This window comes from Carassius auratus, chromosome 4 (genome assembly GCF_003368295.1).
Source record: "Carassius auratus strain Wakin chromosome 4, ASM336829v1, whole genome shotgun sequence".
In the NCBI taxonomy this organism is placed as follows: Eukaryota; Metazoa; Chordata; class Actinopteri; order Cypriniformes; family Cyprinidae; genus Carassius; species Carassius auratus.
In genome coordinates this window covers 18,532,633-18,537,072 of record NC_039246.1, presented here as the reverse complement: position 1 = coordinate 18,537,072, position 4,440 = coordinate 18,532,633, and positions in this window count along the sequence as shown.

Sequence of the window (4,440 nt, the reverse complement as noted above, 5' to 3'; positions counted from 1 at the left end):
CTCAACATAGGTCTAAAATGAACCTTATTCATTTCCTATGTTATTTCAGTAATGGATGAGTGTTCCTTTGCTGAATCTCTGAAAGAAATGTTTTTCTATCATTTTTTTATTTTTGTATTCCAGACTTTAAATATGTTGTTTTTGACTAGTACAAATCATTTTGTTTATTTTCCCTTCCTTCATTTATAAACAAACACAGTTTTTCTATTTCTACTTCAATTTTACACACCTGTCTAAAATGACCCATATAGAAACCTTTGCTAATTTGCTAATTTTTGAAAGTAGGGACACATTTGCTGCAGAAAACTTTTCACCTACCCCACATTTCACAACTCAACATGGCTGCTGTTGTATAATTGATTCATTTAGTCTTATTTAATAATTTATTACCACAGAAAATATTTGACATATTGTGAAACATAACTTGATATAATATTTGAATGTTAGGCTAATGTTAAATGTGTTGGTCTAAATAACTGCTAATTTTTTATTTAACTATTTTTTTCACCCTTGCTTAGATGGGTCATTTTTGACCCGTGTGTGTAAACTTAATGTAGTAACACAAAACCTAGGACATTTGTTTAAATATAAATTGTTGGTCATTGCAAAAAATATATTTTCAATATTCATAAATTATGGAATAATGAACTATGAAATGACATAATAAATAAATACAGGTCATTTTAGACCAGTATTGTGCATTAGAAGGGGATTTCAGAACATAGTAAATGTATTTAAAGATTACTTAATTTTATTAAATTATTTTAAATCATTTTAGTTTTAAATTAATAAATATTTTTTAACACTCATCCATATACATTTACTAAGTACCCTTTTTAAATTTGTATTTATTTATTTATTTATTTATTTAACACTCATCCATAGCTTTAAGTGTACCATGATGTATTTAAGTTGCGTGTGATGAAACTGGTCGAAATATCAACAAATCATCAGTAGTATAAAAAAAAAAAAAACACGTAAGGGCAAATCCAGCAGTCTGCAGGCCTGAGAGCTGTACAGACAGGCCAACAGCAGGTGAACTCCTACATTTAGAAGTCACTCTGTACTATCACTATGATAAATAATTCACTGGTTGTTTAAGGCTGTGTAACCCTGGTTTCCCCTCGCCTACTCCTACACTGACCATTCTCTCTTTCTCTCTCTCTATGCAGAGAGTATTAGAAAACCAAACTTTCTTGACCCACAATATTTCAAGACTAGACTATTACATTAGACACTGAAAGTCTAACAAATGAACGGTTTTCAAAGGATATACCCTTTTACATGTAAAGCTATGCATCAGCAATGTTTGTGAATTCTTTCTCCTCTTTCTAAAGACGGAGTTGGAACTGGAATTCCTAGAACTCGATAGAACTTTTTACACAAATTCAGTAATTTGCATAATTATCACAGAACCTCAATAAGGATGAAATATTGACATATAAATAAAACACTTAAATGTTAAGTGATTTATATGCATTATAGCAAATGCATTTACTTAATATATTACAAATACAATAAAATTCCATTAAGTCATTATACTGTGTCCCTAAGAATAGGGTTGGTACATCTTTTAAGCTGTTTGTACATAAAACAATGAATGTTTTAGAGGTGATCAATACATTTATTTAACTGTAACTGTTTATTTCCTGCTTAGTATAGTGCAATTTTCCTTTGAATCTGAGCATTTACATTCTAACTCAAGTTCATTTCATTTCAAATGAATGAAGTTAAGCCATGTCAACATGTGTAGGTGGGCAAAGCAGAACACTGTTCTAAAAACAACTGTAACGTTTACTGTACTTATTTAAGTTCAAAGCACCATCTTTACCATTTTAGTCAGGAAGGTCTAGGTTTTCTTAATCTAAAAAAAAGTCAGCCTGTGGTCCACATTTTCAAAACCTTTGTGTCCAAGCAAAAGAGGAAAATGCTTGAGCAAGAACATTTTAGCGGTAAAAGGCTCCAGCAGAATCGTTCAGTTGACTTATATAATACTTGAGTAGTGACACTGAACAAATTGTATACTGTGAGAATGAACACTTTGCTATACACACACTGGTGACTTCCCTTAAGAGCTGTCATCAGTATAATAGATAGTTTTAGTGCTGTCAAACTGTGTAATGATCATTACCCTCAATCCTTTACAAAAGCCTTTCCCTCCCCACGGTGTGTCAGTCTGCAGAAAGATGCATGGGGAATGTTCTAGATCTTCACTAGATCGAGCAAATGCGTCCTCATGGAAGATTTGCATGATTGTGTAGTCTGCGCTAAAACTATTTGCAATGTTTGTTTCTCTTCACGTAAATCTCTTTGGCATGACAAAAAATGGCCAGGGAGGAGTTTCAATCTGCTTGATGGGTGTGCTCACAAGTGCATAGACACTTTCAATAAGAAAAGATCATTAAATTGCAACTGGAAGCCTGTCATAGTCAAACTGAAGACATATGGAATACTTGTATTTATGCTATGTGATTATATATGAGTATAATTCATGCTACATTTGAATTTAACATAATATATGTCACATTGTTGATGTGAGACTGTGTTGGATTTTGGATGAGAATTACTGTTAAGGAGCCATATGTGTACATTAAAAACAAAAAAAACAATGAAATATTGTTTAAGTGCAGGCTGTTATTGAACTTTTAAGATGTCTTTATGTAATGACTTTAATCTATAATATATGTACTATTTTTAACTTTAAATTAATTATTTACTGTCAAATGTGAATTTCCGTGGGACAAAATGTCTAATTTTGTTGACAATTTGACTTATTTGAACAATACTAGAGTTACATGATACTAATAAGATGTCATCATAATGATGATGATGATTTAAAATTAATAACTGATCACCAGTAATAAAAAGTCAGTTGTTAGAACGCACATCTGTGGAAAATGGCTTTCTAATTTGTTAGTCTAGAGATTTTCACTCACATTTAGCTTCATATCATTAATCCTGTGCATTGGCTTTTTGGTATCAGGGTGTACGTTTATCCAATAACGCATGTTGTTCCTAGAGATAGGAACGTCTAAAATTAATTACAGTCTAGACAGCCCGCCCGTCAGATAGCTAGAGAGAGAAAAAGAGAGAATGAGAGAGAGAAAGAGGAAGCAAATGAAGTTGTTCGGTTAGATGAGTGATATCACACACTGCTGCCCTCCAGCATCAGATGCCCAAAACTCCAGACTTCAGAAGTTCAATTCAAATATAAAAATGTAAAAGTAAAACATAATGGCAATGAAAATGCTCGATGCGTGAATGGTGACCAGGGGCTGTCAATTTCCAAAAACGAAAAAACAAAAAACAAAAAAAAGACCAAGAACAGGTCCATATGATAGTTATGGGTGTCACAATATCAAAACAGTGAAAATGTGCAATATTGATATTGTGTTGATACAATAAAGGCCCATTCACACCAAGCACGATAACTATAAAGGTAAAGATAAAGATATATTTCTAAAAATCGTCAATATTAAAGAATAGTCCACACCACAACTATAACGATAAAGACAAAGAGAAACGATATCATTGGAATCACTTTCAGAACGATTTTCTTTTTCTGATGAACAATAAAAACTTTGCCAACCAATCAGAATCAATCCTGCTGTAATGAGCTCGAGAATTTAAAGCAGCAGACGCGTGTCCGCTTAGAATACACAGACAATATCGTTCGCTGGTGTGGACGCTAATATCGTTATCTTTATAGTTATCGTTCTTGGTGTGAACGAGCCTTAACACTGTAAATAATAATTCAACACTATAGTATCTGGTCGACTCCACCTCCTTACACTCATATTTTGAGTGTGATTCAATAGAAAACATTCTACTGAAGTTCTCCTTTCGCATTCCATGTAAGCAAGAAAGAGTGTTTTTTTTTGTTTGTTTTTTTTAGGTCCAAAATATTATCTGCGTCACTGCTGCATGCTTGCCAGAAGAACAGTGACAGTGACGGAGGAGGTGTGTGGTGCCCTGTGTGCATATAATCAGCCCCGTCTCTCCTCTTTAATAGGGGCAGGACGGGGCTATGCAACAGCTGCTGTCAAAACCAAATTATCCAGCCAGAAAGATGACCGACCCTGCCCTCTCAATCAACCCTCACACTGGCTCTCTGCTCTGGGTCGCGCTCGGCCCGGCACCTCCCTCTCCTCTCTGAAGTGTTGGGGGTTCGTACCTCAACCTCTCCTCCCCTCCGTCTGTCACTTCATTTTCGAGAGTAATTCATTTTTCACACGGCTAAATTGTTCCACGTCGGAGACTGACCCAGCTCTGTTCTAATCTACCGGGTTGAACCGCACTAACTCTGAGAGAGCGGCTAAACAAAGATGCCAACTCACGTATGCACGGGCGCACACATCCAGCCCTAATGTCTGGGCACAGCGATGCAGATGGGTCTGTTGTTCTAACTAGACAGTTTGGTGCACGCATTAAAACTGTGCA